The sequence below is a fragment of the Bombus affinis genome, chromosome 14, assembly GCF_024516045.1.
Source record: "Bombus affinis isolate iyBomAffi1 chromosome 14, iyBomAffi1.2, whole genome shotgun sequence".
Lineage (NCBI taxonomy): Eukaryota > Metazoa > Arthropoda > Insecta > Hymenoptera > Apidae > Bombus > Bombus affinis.
The window spans coordinates 9,638,144-9,657,692 of record NC_066357.1 but is presented as its reverse complement, the minus strand read 5'-3'; the positions used below and the strand labels follow the sequence as shown (position 1 = coordinate 9,657,692).

The 19,549-nt window shown below is 38.0% G+C and overlaps 1 protein-coding gene across 3 annotated transcripts in view; it reads left to right on the top strand.

The window, feature by feature from the left end:
- Positions 1-19,549, top strand: part of LOC126924568 (suppressor of lurcher protein 1) — a 530,829-nt gene that overhangs the window by 89,646 nt on the left and 421,634 nt on the right. The window lies entirely within an intron of this gene.

Here is a 19,549-nt window from a genome sequence, read left to right as displayed (position 1 = left end):
GTCGAAACAATATGATTTTATTATTAACCACGTTATATATTCTACTTTCCTTAATTATACTGAAAACTTTCCGAACTATCTGTACAAGTTAATTGATTAATTCGATTCAATTTAACTTTCTTCGTTTCCTTAAAAAAAAAAAAAAAAAAAAAAAAAAAAACACCCTTCCCCGATAACGACGAATTTTCTAAACTTTTAGGCCGCAGAGTTTTATTCCGATTTCATCAGATAAAAAGTGGCGGCGATACGTGGAAAAGCTGGAAATTTGCAATTTAAAAAATTTCACGATGCATGTCGACAAGTTAGCGAAGAACGGCGGTAATTTGAAGGCGGTAATTTTTTCGTCAATTCGTTTCGCAAGGGCTTGAAACTTTCCACGACGCGTTCTGCCACGTAACCATTGCGATAATTTGTTCACCGCAATATGACGCGGCATCCGAAAAGGAAGTGGAAGTTTAGATCTAATCAATTCGGTTGTCACGCTGCCGCGAATAATTTCACCAAGTTTCCGGACGTGCCAGCCAAGAAATCTCGATGTAGCCGCAGGCCAAGAGTTCCCTATTACAATCTTAGACCGGCGAATATGCTCGCTTTCGGCTTTGCCGGAAGTTTAATAATATCGTTCCGCGGAAGGTGGCGAAACTTTGACTTCATCCAGACTCTTGTTCAGTATCTTCGTATGTGCGAATTCACTCGGCCTATTTCATGGTAGGCGCGAAGTACATCAAACTGAGAATAACGTCTGACGAGGAAATTGCGCCATTGTGTATGCGGTATCGCGATTTATAGTTAGTAATAATTACACTATTATACCATCACGTACAATTTTCTTCCACTTAACCGGTCAGAAATGCACCTATAATTAAACTTCTTTCTTCTCTGAGTATATTTTTCTCGACTATCGTATAACCGAATGTTCCATAGTATTTATCGATTTTCTACGATTCGTGGAATTCGTAAATTATTGCACGAGGTGCAAATACACTATGGCGTTAAGAAAGGTCAAAGTGACCAAGAACAAGGTTTTATTAATTTATGGCTCTATTATGTGCCTGAGTATTCGAGAAATCGGACCACTGTCTCCGCTTTTTCGTCGCGTGTCATCTGACTTTTCTTCCCTTCTTAAAGCTGTTATAAATTGTGCGTTTCACCTTGGGTGACCTGACATATCTCAACGTGGATCTATCAAGTCATATCTATATATATGGTGGTTAGATATTGTAAGGCATAGGGTGTCCGAATAACTTTATACCTACTTTATATAACTCATAAATATTTTTGGTCTTATCGTAACTAGCTTTTAGTCATAGTCAGTTTGTCATGCTATACTGTTAAAAAGTAAATATCAAATAAGAAAAGAGAGTCAGTTCTCTTATTGTTTCAATTACTACTTTCTAATCTTTCTTACGAAGGACCATGTCCAAAGTTTCCAGTGATAGATGTGCCCGTAATCAATCGTGTAATAGTTAATTGGTATTCCGTTAATCGAGATTCCATTGTATTGCCGAATTATCATAATCGACGTACAAAATAAACTAATTATCGTAATGATCAATTCAAGGATTTGCCATAATTATATAACGTAATTCAATACTAATGATATGGAAGCAAATTCTACATCACGGTCGGTTTAAGCATCCATTTGTAGATATCCAAATATTCGATTGATTATGCCATACTGGAAGCCCAGTGTTTCAAAGTAAGCTCGTAATGTCTCGTGGCTTTCGAGCAAGTCTGACTTCTAATTCAGAAAACTAGGCTCTCGGAGGCTTTGCGCCCTTATCGCGTTTCCTCCGAGGCAAGGGAGCGAGGATGTGGTGCCACTCTTCGTGTAACGGCGAATGGAATTTGGCAACGAGCTGGAACGTACGGTAGCTTTCGAATCCTCGTATCGGTTTTCTAAAACATTTGAAAATTAGATTCCAGTTTTTAATAAATTATACCGATCACTTTGAAACATCTTTACGTTCGCTAAATTGATCTTGCTACGTTACTTTCGACATTTCCGACATAGTTGTATTTTTCTAGTTTCTAGAAAAAATTTCTGTTTTATGCCGAAGACTTTCGTAAAACATTGAAAGATCCCTGGCCCGGTTTAAACGAGACTCAAAATATTCGAGAGTCCTATTGGGTTTAATTAGAAGTAGCTCTCGATGTAAGCATGTTTTTACGTTAGTTTCGCATCATTTGCAAATCAAACTTAACTTACTTAGCTTGCAATTAGCAATGGTTTCTATACTAAAACTAGAATAACGTAATACAGTTACTATATCTATTACCATTGCAGTTAGTTTACATTGCATCCTTAATGTTTCCCGATTTCAAGCAGCGAACGGGCCTTGCAATCGTTGCAACGCATTCGTGCTCGTTGTACCTACAGAAAAGCTAGCGTGGCTAGTTCAATTGCTGCTGCATGTAAACTCACGACTCGGCTTCAGCGTATTACGCGAAGTGTTTTTCAACGAGACCAAAGTATGACCACCAGTGAGAGGTTCAGTAATAAATCGAGGAAATTTTTCCGGGCAACATCTGTGCGGACGTTACAGCCGTTCCTCTAATTGATCTAAATCGCGTCTTAACTATACTTAATCGGCTGACCCGGTCCTTATCGATTCAATCAAACGGAAACTCGAAAGCCAGAGCCGAAACCCAATTCAACCGATTGGCAATACCGCGGTTTCATTGTGGCCTAGCACCGCGATTGTTTGACGAGCTCGCCTTGTTACCTAAGTTGCGCAAAAGTTTGTCAGGCTTTCCTGCTCGGTTGGCAATTTCAGTGTTGAACTTATTCCTGCTGATCGTCATCCGGATGAATACCGGTGGTTGATGTTTCTCCAGAATTCTCAATGAATTCCCAATGAAAAAAGGAAACTGTGTGCACGCCTTCTCTCCATGCGTATTATCCACCACAAGTTTCTTATAAAAAAGAAAAAAAAATCCGATATCAGTTCGCTTAGAAACGACAATGAATCGCCAGTAAAAGGCTGCAGACTGTTTTGTTGCAATTATTATGCAGAATGACGAGGCCGCTGGATGCGAAGTATCGGTCCCGGATCTTCATTCATGCATTGTGAGAGTAAAGAGCGATTTTATCTTGTGGAAATAACTGGTATATTCTAACTAACTGTATGCATATATCGCGCAGTCATTTGTTTGCTGGCTAGTTTCTTAGTAATAATTAATATATAGCTTAATGAGGCGAACTTATTTGAAATTATTGAGATGTAGTAACTTAATGGGTCTTAGAGGATGGACAAGTAATGATGTTTTAGTTTAACCAGCAATATTCAATACAACGAACTGATTACAATATCGTCGTACGTCTTATTATCATATTCGGCTCTCAATTTCCCGATTCATACTCTCCGGCTCCTCCACTCACACTCTCCGGCTTCTGCACTCACTCTCTCTGACTTCTCAACTCACACTCTACGATTTCCCAACTAACTAATACCCCCTGGGCTAGCATCCCTTTGTCTTTCTTCACCCCACCACGTATGTGTTCCGCACACACCCGTGGCCAGGGTCACGTAGGCCTTTTCTACGAAATTATTCGCTTGAAGGGACCGAGGACACATTGATGGACCCGACGACGCCTCGGCTCTCGCGACATTGTTTATGGTTCGACCGATATCTTAGGCCTTTTTCTCCACGATACTACAGAGATATATGTAATTTTGTGTGCTATACCGGATCAACCGCGCAGTAGTGTTACACATATATGAGTATGTCTGTGCGTGGCAGTATGTGCGTGCGCAGCGTCTCATAAAACAGAAGAATGTTACTGTTCCGTACGCAAGGTGGTGGAAAGATGATGAAACTAGAAGAGTGCTGAAACACGTGCAATGAATATCTACGAACATCTAGTAAATCACATATTAAGTAAATACAAAACTATTTTATTATCATCTCTACGTGCGATGTAAGTGTTCCTACATATTTATTTCGGCGATTACGATCCACAATTCTCAACAGAAACGAATCTAGTAGATGTAAGGAAGTATCTTATCGACGAAAAGCTACTTAAATGAAATAATAATGACATTTTTGGAACGTTGTTTTGAGCGATGTTCCTTAAAGCGTACTTTAGTTAATTTAGTATCAGATTTTAGCATAAATGTAGCTTACGTATAAGAAAGTGTATAAAACAAGAAGACGTAACTTTGCAAAATGGATTTATATCAATAGATGCAATGAATAAATATAATGTTGTCAATATGGTACACAATTTTTGGTACGGGAGATACTAGAATTTATAGCGTGTTAGTTTTAAACCTTGTTTTATCCGGCATTGTATTTACATTTATTTTTTAATAGCTTTAATTCTTCTCTGGGTTCCATAAAAATGTTTTATACTACTTCGATGGAACGAAGTACGACTTTTCGCTATTGTTCTATCCATATTGTTCGTTTATTTCAAGCGTTATAACGGCAACTTCATTTTTTTAACGGGGATTCAATTGAAACTAAAGAAGAGAATTTCGTATTATCGAGAAGCGGGCGATCGTTGGCTTAGCATCTCGAACTCTGTAAGCACCTTTAAATAAAGAAGAGGATCAACTGCGATTTCTCCGTTATCTCTGGAATTCTCTCGATAGTAAGGCGAGAATTTCCTTCTGGAACTTGATCGTCTTATGAACACGTGGAACAGCAAAGTTGAGTTGTTTCCGACCGGTTTGCTGTCTGGATTTCGAGGGCAGACAGATCGCAGGTAGATTAAAAAGTTGTACAGCCTACGGTCTTAAATGGAAGTTTTTCAGCAATACTATTACCGTATGTATCCCGATATTCCTTTATTGCTATGTATCAATCGATCGAGACACGTTTAATTAAAACATTTGAAAGTCATTAATACGATCGACACAGTTCAATTTACTTTTCATCGATTTCATAAAACGTACCGTCATTGATTTATCTTTAAAAAAATGATAAAAGACGCTTCTTCTCTCGTTTCTCTGTCTAATATCTACGAAGGAGAAAGCTCTGATATATATTATTTCGAAATATCATTTCTAGGTAAGATGATCCCAGCTCTCGGCCCATTCTTGCAATTGTACGGGATAATATGTTCAATTATTCTAGTTGGCAGTAAAGGCAACTCAATGCTGCTTTTTCTATCGAGGTACTTCAATAATGGCAAAATCGTTACTGCTTAGTAGTTTCCCCTGTTCTGGGTACGTACAATACTCCTGTGTGTGGAGAAAGTTCTATTATCGGAAAGAAAACTCAGTATTCATGAATCGCTTGTATACGATACAATACTTTAATGGCTAAATTGTTTTGTCAGAACAAACGTTTTTACGGAAAGTTCGAGTGGAAAAGTGTGGGACATACGATATGGATTGTTATTAAGATAATCCATTCGATATATCTACTCTGTAGGGAGTTTCACAAACAGCCATCCTTTCTATTTAATCAATATCCCGGATATTGGTACAGACCAACTGTCTTTTTAATTTTCTCCCGTCATGCATGTTGGCTTTGATATTCTACGTGTGGCCATCGAATATCTTTGTTTTCGCGTATTGTGTCTGTACAATAATATTCTATCTCAGCGTTTTATTTCGTAACTGCAAGCTTAAACGCACGAATGAAATTCAGTGGCTAATGATTTGACGACAATGACTCTTTTATTTACGCTATAGGAGTGTAAACGAATTTGATGTACCGACAAACGACAGATCGCCTTTCAGTTTGCAATGCTCTTCCCGGTTATTTGTTCGCATTCTCTTCTCTACTCATTCGCCATGTGTAGTCCCAAAATTTCGTCCTCTTTGTTCCAATCACCTTTCATTCGGTTCGCGCAACTGGCAATATTTTTTAAGATTAAATTGTCACGCGTTGCGCATATAAAAAATTCGCGGATTTATAACCCGCTTTAAGTCGAATATCGATAATCGAAGAAACTAGCAACGTGGACGTTGAAATTATTTAACGTCCAGCTAAGCCACGTACTTCTGTGTTCGTTGTTCGCGAAGAACAGTGAAATAAACGTATAATAAAAAATCACATACGCCTAACACGATTGCGGTACGCGAACCAGGCAATCTTCTCAGTTGCATCAAGAGGCAGTGGCCTCGTTTGCTGGCCGAATCACGTCTGATTCCGTAAATATGGACGCATCCCTGCGTTTATATCAGAACTTGCGCACGTCCTTGTGATTCAGGAAGATATCGGACCGTAATTTCTGTTCCCCATCTCGATAATACTCGCCGCGGCACGTGCGATGAGAATGGCGTGGCAATAAGGAATATCTCGCGACGGTTGCTCCTGAAGAGGAAAAAAGGGGGCAAGGCGGTTTGGAAGACGACGTGTAACCAGCGACCGGCTCCCGGTGGAAACGGCGCGAAGTAATAACGCGAGAGGGAGAGAGAGAGAGAAAGAGAGGGAGAGAGATTCGGGCATGCCAGATTTATCGTGGCAACACATAGCAGTGACGTGACGGGAACGGCAACGAGGCCCAACGACAGCTGGTACGCGCTCTCTTCCTCGCATATATTTGACGTATGTTACTACGAACGTGTAACTTGCTTATACCGGGAGACACAGAACGAGACTCGTAGAAAATCCTCCAAAAGATAAAGTGGTATAAAGTCGCAGGGCATATGAACAAGAGTTGCCGCTTTACTTATTTGTATCGAACCACTGCACGGATTTCATACGGTGGAGGGAAAAAGGGTTCTAGAGAATACAGGCGCGGAGATGTTAGAAATTGAGAAGAAAACGCGTGCTCTTAGCAAGTGGCTGTTTCAGAGTGTGAACATAGAGAACTTAATAACAAGGAAGATAACAGATATTTAAAATATAAGGAGGAAATAGCGATTGTTGTATAAATGAAACTATTATAAAGCAATTTGTGTATTATAAATCTGTTATAATTAGACCGCGATTAGTTATGCAGATTCATATTTTTATTAATATAACCAACGTAATGGGACTTAGGAAGAAAATTGTTTTATCTATTAAATATTGTAAAAGGTTCTGTACCTTGCATATTCCGTATATTCTCTTTGGTCTATAATCGGCCCATATGTAGACTGGATCTCGGAATATAAGCTCGTATGAATTGAAATCTGTCCGTCAAAACGAATTTTATTTATAATGCCATAATTATATTATGTTGATCAACTTTCTTTATTAATTAAAGTCGTATAACATCTACTGGAAAAATAGTCGAATGTTACTTACTCATTCCCGGAACATTACGCTCCTAGAAGCAATTCGAGCGCTGTCTCGTCCGCTAGATCATTGACCTATACTACTGCGCGCCACCGCGACAGACAATACTTTCATTCTAGACGATACAATGCTCGCGCTCGCACCGTTCCTCCAATACCTGACATGGTTCAAGAAAGCATTGCCTCGCAGACACATCATCGCATGCTGACAAATCGCAAATGGTTGTACAAGCGCAAGTAGGTCGCAGAATGATTTCACCACGAAAATACTTTCTACCACGTTGGACATCGGCGACGATAAAATCGATACGTTCACACCGCCATCGAGTAGCGTCTATTCCCAATGACGAACTATTTGCAACGCGGTGAAACAGTTGAAAACGCGAAAAATCGTGTCGTTACCATAAAAATCTGTGCATCGAGGAACGAAATGGAAAAAAGAGAAATTTCCGAGCGATATACGCGGTCAGTCGGTTCGTAATGAATATCTGGCGTCGTGTGAATTCAATTTCAGGGATCGCCGACGAATTCGAGATTGACCGACTCTCGCTGGAAATAAGCTCGCGGAAAATACAATCCGGAATAATTTATTTGGAAAATCGTCGAATGTTCGATACTTAAAGTATATTGTTTCTAACGTCGAATAGATATCACTGTAAAGTTGGCTCTGTTCCGAAGTAAAAGGAAACTAGTCGTTTAACACGTTGACTGCCACGTAAATTTTATATATCGTTTCCTGGAAGTCGCCATAACACTTAATACACGCCATAACATTTAATTTTTGCCAAATATTATATTGTATCTGCGCACTTTTTCTCTCACAGTGTTATCTTAGCTATTCATATTGTTGGAAATTTTTTAGCCCACGTAATTTATCTAATTCTTATCAGGTTAAAAGTTTAGTAACTTATTACTTTCACTTACAGAATACTGTAGAAAACGTAAACGAATATCAGTCGTACTGAAATAATTTAATTGCGCGTTACTATAGTGTACGGTTTAATGCTACTTGCAGAGTCCAACTTCCACTAAAGTAATTAAAGTTCCACGAGGCTTTCATAAGAGCATCGTATTCAACGTAGGTGTCAAAATCGAGATAGATGGGAGATATTAGCTCTTGATATTTCGATGGTATGTGTGATCACGTACGAATAAATAGGGTCAACTGTAGAATGTAAATGCAGAATGTAATTTACATGTAGACGGCAAGTGTCGTAACACGATCGAATATTGTAGCGTTTTGAAGCGGAAGAACTAGAACAGATGGTGCCTTGTGTCACAAAAATATCTTCAAATAAATGCAATTTAGTTAGATTAAACAGAATTACAAATGAAATCAAATGAATTGAGTAAATGATAAAAAAATTTATTATCCCTTTTGTCTTTCACTACCTAATTACGATAATGCAAGGAACGGACTTCCATTCAAATAAATTCTTTTTTGCAGAAATTCCTCATTTCATATGAAATCTAATAAATACTCAGAGTGAGTGAGACAGAGAGAGAGAGAGAGAGAGAGAGAGAGAGAGAGAGAGAGGAGGGGAGAAAATTCCCCTACGCTCCTATTATTATCTAACCTATTTCATCTAATTTCAGTACTACCAATAATTTACAACTATTATATTGTATAACTCATGATTATTGTATAATATTCCATTTTCATTCAATTAAATGTTACTACTGTTATTAAACCAATGAAAAAATATTATGTCGTATCGTGTGCAGCATATCCAAAATACGTTCTTTGAACTTTCAGCATCGATTGAAAGTAAATAGAAGATATCGCATTTATTATTTACATTATTACGTATAGGTGAAATTTAGAGCCAAGTGTCGCTTGTCATCAAGATATCGTTAATCACGGATGAAAATTACTTCGAAATCCTCTTCGTGTAATCGTGTACAGTAGAAGATTAGAATCTCGTGCGACAGGTTTGATCAACACTGCATGAAACTTTGTTAACCATTGCGATTTGGCCATTCGGCAGAGATATTCTCCATATCCTATCACATAGAATCCCTTGACTTTAATTGATGAGCTGTAGAACCATAATTTCGGTAGAAATTCTAGCTTGAGAAATTTCGCGCACTAATTTTGTTTCTTTTGCTATTTTTATATACAGTTCAAATATTATTAGAACACTTCTTCATTCCCTTAAATTTGTTTATCTCGCTCGAATGAAATATCCATTTCTAACCAATTATCGGAGATCCTTCTGATAAAATTAAAAAGCGATTTTTATGCATTTATTCTGATGTAATTGGTCTCCCTTGGTATTAAATGAAAAATCCTTTCAAAGAATATAATATTTTAACTCTTTTTATAAGAAGCTCATAACGATATTAAACATCAATTTTTAATTGGATTTACCTTCAACTGATGCAGAATTCTTGCCAAAGAGAATCCTATCTTTCAAGCTATTATACAATTACGGTCTTCCCGTATCATTGAATTACTCTCCTGAACAATTTCCAGAAAGCGGATATAGGTAGATAATCTAAGTATTGATGTATAACGGAGACTTTTAACGAAATTTTGTACTGTTTAAATTTTAGATAAAAGCCAAAAGAGAATCTTTCTTCTATCGCAAACGTTAAAAGAAGTTTAATAAAATTTATAAGTAATTATGACAAGAGAAAATGCTTTTCTCTGTATTTCTAAGGCTTATAAATGATATATTTGCAATAATAAACTAAGCAACATTTTTTCGGCTCTCACGTATTATCAGATACTGCAATGCAAGCGAATGTGTATGTGCTTTTGTGTAAGGTTTGCTCCAGCTCTTTCAAGTTACTGCGGTTTCATAAATAGCATATTTGTAACCTTGTTAAAAGGTTAAAAGAGTATTGAATTCTCGGGATAAAAGTGATATCGCTATATTCCATTCGCCTGAGATGAAAAGGAAGTATAACTTATTTTCACGGTTTTTAAGGCTGCGTTGATTTGGGGCATCGAGTGTGATTCCAAACGCTTGGAAATCGCGACTTTTATCAATAAACGTGACGTATTTCAAGACGAATATTCCTTCGACAGAATAACTGTCTTTTTAATAGTCCGGAATATTTTTATTTGAAGATTTTATCTTTGATTTGAATATTTAATTTGAAGATAGGAAATATTAATTGCCGGAAATTTAACGTCTTTTTACGAATGAAAGTATGAATGAAAATTTGAGAAGTGATGTAATACTTTAACGTTAATGTTAATAATTCGTAGTCTCGGCGATTCGTTAGTGGCTAACAATGATATTTTTTCTCACAGATATTCAGGTTAGATCTTGTTATCATTTTTAAATACGGTAATTCTAAATTCTAGCTTATCTTACGTACGTTTAAAGCCATTTACGTTGTTTAAACCACTGTAAATTAAAATTGTTATCTTCAAAACGCAGATATATTACGAGAGAAAAAAATCCAACTTGGTAAACGAGTACCTATTGGAAAAGAAAAGAGATGCATTCATAACTTTTTTCATACTTCCTCTTATATTTTGTATATTTTACAATCACAAGTCAGGCACAATGCAGAAAGATCTATATGCTGCGAAAAGTAGTTTCATTCGAATAAAGTGAACTCTTAAATAATAATACAACTCCACACCACAGCTCTTCCACTTCCGCAAGTTTAGATGCCCACGATAAAAGAACTTCGGTTTCTTCTGTGCTCGTTAATTTCGTGCGAACTTCTTCGCTTGGCAGTTGTCTGAAATAAAAGAAAAGAAGAAGTAGAAGTGGAAGAAGGGGAAGACTTTCTCCGAAGCAGTATGATCCAAAAACCGAACACGTTTCCAACTATCCTTCTATCTTCTATCGATCGAAACATGTATCCGCAATTACAGCCGATAGACGAGCACGCATTCTACGATGCACAGGGAAACAATGCCACTTCGTCGAATACTTGCTGATTCGAAACTATTTTGCGCAATCTTCTCGAGTATATTTGCGTCGATCCTCGTAAGCGGGTACTCGCGAAACTTTCTTCGACGAGGGGTGGTGAATCGATGCTAGGAAAATCAAAAGGTACTCGTGAGATTTGGTCTGGTCTAGTGGGCAAAGGGAGAGAATTCTCCAGCATTTGAGAATCGACCTTGCTACATTCAACGCGAATCTCGACGCACCGGCTCTCCTCATTAACGAAAGAGGTTAATCGAAATGCGGGCAATCGTACAACCGGTCATTTCAAGCTGGCTAGCTTCGTTGGCCGTTCCATGGAATCCAGCTCTATCGCAACCAAGTTCATTAATACGACGCCCTTTGCACGTCTGTCACGGATTTGACGCGAGCGTGTCGTTCAAGTAGAATCGCTTTGAGTAATTGTCTGTCGTCGTTTCTATACCGTCTGAGTCAAAAGTGACTATACACTCTGTAAAAATGAGATTCATATAATATCGACCTATTCAGATATTGCACGTATGGTGTGCGTACGAGTAGATCACGCGTTGTGAGAATAAAATGACGAACGATTATTTCCCACGTAATTAATGGCCATAGTTCTCGACGTGTTCTCACGACCTTGCGCAGATAACTTCTTGTTCGGTAAGTGGAGAATCTGGCGGCGTGCCGTTTCTCCTCGAAACGGGCAAGAAATTTGGCGCGGTTGAATTTCTGTCTGTGGTCGGTCACGTGGTGAGATTGGTGTTCCCTTGGAATGAGTAGCTATATGCTGTAGTTTAGTAATCTGTCGTTGAAACTATTAATTACTTGAAGTAACGTAGTATATGTATTTACAATAACGAAATAAAATAAATGGCTCGTTATACAAAGGGTATGATAAATAATTTTTACTGTATTATGTAAAACTATGACTACACTTCGAATAGGAAAATTGTAGATCAAGCATCGGATGTGTTCTCTCGGAAAGTTACATGGTACAGCTTGTTAATAAATAATTCAAAAATGTATATAGGTACATGGCGAGTATTCGCAAAAAAATTTTTCAGATTGCAAATAGCCTCGCGTGTACCAATGCATATACAAAAAAAAAAAAGAAAAAAATTTATACGTGTCGCGAACATTCACATAAAAGTCTATATATTTTACGAATAACCAATAAAAGGTTTCATGTAAATATGAATGTTTGCAAAAAAATCTACAAATACCACAAATACCACAAATATCCATAGAAAACTTTACACCATGCACTGACTGGCGATAAAACACGATATATCGATCGTATTTGCCCGCAGACGTGACGCATTCACATGATATACTGTATTTCTTACAACATACTTTTGCTGATATGCAGTCTCATATAAAATTTCGACTACTGTTTACCCAACTGTATGCGTATTTTTATCATATATTCTTGTGTAAATTCAAACCGATACGAACTGTATCTTTTCTTAGCACATCGAAAATAGTTATCCCCGTTACATAGATAAATAATTTATAGGATGTCTTTGCAAATAACGATCGGCGATAATATATTTCCATCTTATTTTCTCTGGCTTAGTTCTAGAAATTAGGAAGTTAGAGCCCTCTTTCGCTTTTTAATATAGTTCGCGCACACATAAGATGTAACATTTTAGCTACTTTTAAACGGCAATGCATGTGTGCACTTAAAACATTTACCGTGTGTGTGATTACTCTTTTTTTCTTTCCCTTTGACTTAACTGTTCGGCCTTTGTACGATCGGTCGAAAGTTCCCATACATTTTTTCACTTTGCGACCTCTTTTCAGCGAGTTAATTAACTTAATAAAGTAGCCGTTTAAAAGAGGAAAGTACGTTAATTGAATTCGTAAAAATGATTGACACCACTCGCACTCACACATGTTTTAATATTAATTCATAACATTCAATTATGTTAATCTATTTCAATCCGTTTGTGATTCGAGTTTTTCGAAGACGACGCCTCGAATAAAGAAAATTTATTTTATATTTTCGACTTATCTTATCGTGTAGGATCACTCCCATCTTATTCGGACCATCATCGCCGAGACGCTCTATAACGATGATAGGAGATAATAACAGATATTTCAGAAATTGTGTAAGTGATCTGTCTCGTGTGTAGAGTCCAGCTCATCCTAAATTCCCTTGTCCATCTAGCGTAATCCAAAACTTTTTAAATGGGAAAACCTTAAAAAGTAATAAAGAAGTTTTCAATAACAAAAAACGAGCAATCTTATAGCGGTTGGAAAACTACTTGGAAGATGATAATGGATCCTAGACAATCAAGGAAATTGCCTTACAGAGTAACACAGAGATAAACGTTTATTCTCTTTGTAAAAACTTCGTACGTGTTTACTTGAAACCAATAGAACATTTCTGTAAATCTAATAAAATAATTGAACGGCGAACAATACGAACTGTGCACTGCGACATACGCAAACGTTGAACGTTCGAACGTGCGTTTATTGACAGGGAACCTAACACGTAACGTGCATGTCGCGATACAATGCTTATCAGGCCATTCATCGTGATGTTTAATCAATACGAAACGAGTTTTCGAGACTGTTCGGTATTCGCGGCCGAAAGGACCACGTGAAAAATTTCATGCAATTTTCCAATGGGATAATTCCTATTGTCACTGGAAACAAAATGCTTCATCCGTTCTGTTAGTGAACACTTCGTGGAACATTAATTGGAAATAATTGTACACGGAACGAGACGAAATAAAAGGAAGGGAAATATATTTCGCGGACGTTTCTGTTAATATTTGCGTTAATTTAGCGAAAGGCTTTTATCATTGTTGAACGTAATTACAAAAACGCAACCACCGATTTTGTCAAAATTCAATCTAGTAATAGATGCTTCTTCGGGTCTTCAATGCCTTTGCAGTTTGCTTTAATGTAGAAATTACTTGTCCCGTAAATGAAACGCCAGAAATTAAGTACTCGTATCTATGAAGATAAAAGTAACGACGATTCTTCAAGAGATGATATACACGTTGAGGGAAAAATTATAATGTACATGTGACGTAGATAATAATACACTATAATAACACACTCATACCTTTAGACTATAGTAGGATTTCATACTTCGTTAGAGCTGCTAAGAAGATTACGGAAATTGCGATATCACCGGTTCGATATGCTTCCTTTTCTAGATATATAAATAGATGCATAATTATTACTTCGCGTGTACCTGTTGCTTTGAGAATCATTTCAAACAAAAGTATTTAGATTAACGAAACTGAATAAACTTCCTTCAGTTTGTTCATAGTTTTCAAAATTTACTTTATCGGCTATTTCCAGAAATCATTATATTTCCGTACTCACTGTGTTATTTTACAACTAGATAAGATTTTATTTATAGAATTTCTACCTCGTATGATTCGGAAACGCAAATTTTATTCGCTTAACCACAAATCCCACCAAATAAAGGCTTCTATCTCTACCCTTTTCACAATTCGCAGTACATACGTTTAAAAAAGGTATAACAACATATCCCACGAAATAATACGAAGCAACGATTCGCAAACTGACATATCGGTATACGCACGTGGTACAAGATTTCACTTGGATTCCAGCCAGCACGTAATATCGCTCGAGATTCTTGGTCTCTTCGTAACGTGCAACAAATAATCGCGTAGGAAGCTTCAGAGATGAGGGATACTAGGCTTAACCGCACTAATGGTGATCCTAATTTGCAGTACTCGCGAAGGTAGTTGGGGTACGCGTGGATGGTCACCGAGCGATATAACCGAGCAGTCGATCCATCATATTGGTCAATCTATCGCCGAATGGTCCCAGCGAGGTCGTTTTATCGTACGACCTATCCAATCCGTCGAATCTCACCGTGAAAGGGGACGAGCGTTCGCGGACTACCACCCGGGACGTGGCGAAGTCGCAATCGCACGCCCTCCACCACCATCGCTACTCTCACTTTACCACCACATGTACGAATCCGATTCTATTTATTCGTGCACGATGCAGCTTCGTATAATTGATACATAGCCGGCTAGCAGCTGACCAAGCGACCGCTTTCCGATGCGAGCAAACGGCTGAAAAATATTGTTAGGCCAGCGATAATACCGCAGTGTATCACGGCCGTGACATGGCCCGACGATTTATGCTTTAAGAACGTCCACAACACCTCTCTTAATATTGCTATCCGGGGCTTTTTTCAAGTCCCTGGTGAAGACAAGCCTACATACGCACTTTTACTTTTGCAGTAAATGAGATTTCTATGCTGCACGTGTACAAGAAATTTCTATCATTTTTAAAGATTTACAGTTTTGATATTACGATAAATGACGATGTTTCAGCGTTGTGATAAATGATAGGGAAAGTTGAGAAACGAGTTTATTATCTGCGAGTTAATTATTTTAAGAATCGAAAGCAGAACTATCTCGTATTTAGCAGCTTTTCTTATTTTCCTGTTATTTTACACGCGGAGTACATCGAAATCAAGCGTGTCGTTCATACCTCTCGATGTTGTTCGCTACTCTTCGATTTTCCGTATCTACATCTTACACAGATTTTCTTTAGCCTTCGGAATTTTCTTGAATTGGCTTCGTATCGGCAAGTATGATATACGATATCTGTTGTACACCTCTACCTAGCGGTTTCTTCCAAGTTTCAACTACCTTATTACTTTTGTTGTAAGAGTAATATAGGGTAAGTAGCTCTATATTATCTTCAGGTAGAATAAATTATTTAGAAATAATTTTTTACTTAACTGTTTGAGCAATCGAAGAAGTTCTTCGTTTTTACGAACTTCCGATTCTTCGTCTTCGATGGACTTTGGCGTTACGTCTGAAATCTTTTAGATCGAAACAAAACAGAGCAGAAGTGCGATTTGCCAAGTTATATTGTACGCATATATATACCCCAAAGGGGCGTTTTTTCTCGTTAACGTTGAACGTCAGTTTGATTGCATTTCCCGACCAAGCATTGTTCGTTGACTGGCGAAAATGATTTTTCGGTAGAAGCAATATTTTGATTCCGATTTAAATGCAAACGAAATTGAACGTTGCGGCTATTCATAGATGTTACGAAGACGTTCCCACAGGGAGATGGACTTTCCGACATTCGGGAATTAAGATGAAAAAAGTTGAATGTTTTTCCATGCAACTTTGCCGACTTAATGTTGCCGATGATATCGGAATAACAACGAAGAGAACGTGATAGACTCGGATATTATTCTTCATCCATTACTCCGCGTAATAACGTCGGTAACTTTCTTCTGAAAATTGGAAAGGAATAGGAGAATTTATAGAATAGTAGAATAATACGAAGAGAATCTTTCCCATTCTCTTGATATTAATCCCTGCACTCGGAGAATTCAATGTATTTTTTTGAACGTTCTGCCAGAGAATTTATAGTGCTGATTTATAGTGTCCTACTACCGCATCGATTCGATTGACAGATGATAACAAACTTATTGCAACTATTATAACGAAGACATTATAACGTCAACTTGTATAATGGTAAGAAGATATATAAGTAACAATTGCCACGCGAAACGCGCTTTATCGCAGAAAGGTGAGCCGAAGCTGTCGAAACACAACGATACCTTCTAGGCCTTCGCGAACAATTTCGTCGGAGCCGATGTTCGTTACATACGTACGTATACATCGGCGGATTTTCATAGTAACCGCCGGGTATCGGCAGGATAATAGTCGAATTGTACACTTTGCCCATTATGATCTGGCCGGGAGCAGACCAAAGCCGAGTATTTATGTAATGCGGCTGTGTCGCAGTAATGCATGCATTGCACGTCCGTCGACACGGGGTTACAGAGCGTGTTAATTACTGCGTGGTCGTTACGCGTCATAAATTAATATTTCAATTACGATTTCGCTAATGCCATATACCCTCGGTTCGATCCACATATTTCGATTCGGAAACACGTGCGAACTCGCCGAGACTCTAACCGGTGTATACAAGTCGAATAACGCGTACAAAGGGGTATGAGGCGACTGGTAGTGAAAAAATAAGAAGAAAATATAGAATACAATTTAGTTTAGTTTTCGCGAAAATCGAGCTCGAACAGCTTGCCAAGTATATACTTGAATTTGTTTAATTACCGGCTGAATATGAATAAGGTTACTTATTCTGCGTGCGAAAATAGGCTTCATTTTCAAGAAGAGTTTGAATATGTTTAGTTAGGAATCAGCCTAATTCTCTGAAACAAAGCGTCTTGCGAACAAATATCACGCTACATTTTCGACTCAGTTTCGCGTGTACAGTAATCTCCTACCAAAACGTTTATTCACACATATTCGGTAATTAGCCAAATTCAAGTATACTTGACAAATTTTCCAGCTCGATTTTCTCGAAAAGGGAACTTCGTACGAACAAATTTTATACCATATTTTTTGCTTATTTTTTTATAAAGGATCATCTCACGCCCGCTTGTACATGTTATTCGACCATATCCTGTATACATCGCCCAACGAGCTCCTATTGTCGGCTCGGCGCGTGGGTTGTGAAGAATCGTTCGTTTTTACCCCTTTTTGTTTGGCAGCGGTGTTTTTATTGCACTGGATATCCACGATATCGACTGACCTTACGGTGAACGGCACTCGAAGGAATTGCGTGCAACTGTTTGAAATGCCGATGCTATTCGGCCGCGGGTGCTGTCGAAATAAACAACCGCACGATGCCGCGGAACTTATTGATTAAATTATATATACCAGCAAGCGCGATAGATAGCTGGGAAATAAATTATCTGGCTCGAGCCGCTGGTGTATCGCGAAATTCTTTTACATTTGTTCGTAATTATATACAGAATGGGTAATTCGTAAGAATTTCGTAAGAAAGAATTTGCTGAATCACGAAAAAGGAAGAAAATGTGATTATCTCTTTATTTCATGCTTTGTTGTCGACATAATTTGAAATTTTGTCATTTGTGGATAAATTGTACAGGATATGCTACAACTTCGGTCTATTATTACTTTGTTATAAGGATGTGCTTGAGGACGTGTCCTGAAACTTTTGACTAGAGCTTCAACGAGGAAAATTTTTAACATTAGTTAAAGCGAAGGGTCCGAAAAACGTCCGAAGCATCGTGCTTCAGAACGAGAATTGTCTGACACAGTTCCCGTAACGAGAGATTTGTTTTGCCCATCGAGACTGTTAAACCAGAGCAATGGGCACTAGATACAGGTCTCAGTTTGAGGTATTCATTGCGGGTAACGGGCTCGCTAGTTTCGTGTGAAAGGAACAACAAAGTTCTACAGCCAATTATAAACCAGATGTAACGGACTTCTATAGCAAGATATACGTAGTTACGTTTCGAAGCCACTCGTTGGTTACACTTCGTCATCAGATATAAATGTACGAGACTCCTTTGTTCTAAGCAGACAATTTGGGTGCACCGACGAAAAGACGCGAAGACCCTTCTGTCGTGTCTTGAACGTCTGACATTTTATCTTCTCTTACATGCAATGGATAAAGGTACAGGAAATTGTAGAATTGATTCGAAGTTGTAGTCGCACGATATTTTTAATAACGAAGGAAAAATAAACTAAAAAATTTACTTTGAAAAATTTACTTACTCCATCCCGCATTCAACAAAGCTGTAATCAAGAGTATCCGTTGATCTTTCTGTGGCCACCAATTTTTGGAGAACAGCATACACTTTGTAACAGGCAATCGTGGCTCCTTCGGATCGAACATTGTCGATCGTGCGACGCCACAACTACATATCCACTCCGATATTACGTGAAAAGTTTTCCGCTCGAGAGCACCGCTGTACAAAATGCAGGAAATATCTGGATGGTCCATAGAGGACGCTGTCCACTGGTTCAGTCAATATCTGTCTTTAACCCTAGAACGGTTGGGTGATTCAGAGAAACATAAACTATTGAACTGCATCTCCGGAGCTCGCTGTTGCAAATGTATTCTGTCAATATTAAACGTAGTGAAGAATGGACGCTTCGAATTTTGATGTAGCCGCTGGAAGCCTGTGCAGCTCTACTACATGTAGATTAAGCATTTATGAGAGGATGCCATTGTATTCGTTGTCCATTTGACAGTGGACAATACGGAGCGAATTGATTTATCGGATGTCTTTTTTCACGTACTATCTGTTCTTCGACTGTCGCTGGAGCAAAAGTATGAAAGTTAGTTTTACGCGTGGCTATTTAAATTATCAAGTTTACATCTTTAATCTTATAAATGATTTAGAATTTCCAAAAGAATTAATTACTCTATATCATTGCCGCCGTAACAAAAATTTGATAAAAATTACGTTTATGTAATATAATTGTGGTCAATGACAAATTATTTACGTATCGATGTTGTAGATAGATAGCTGTTGATACATAGAATGCCTCTATTACGTACGTTCGAAAAACGTTAATTTCTCGGGTCGACATTTATCCCTTCGAAAATTTGTACACCGCAAGGATGTTTGTACAATTCTTGGCAGACATATTTTCTTGTAAATATTGAACGAAACGAGTTATAGATCCGTACATCGGT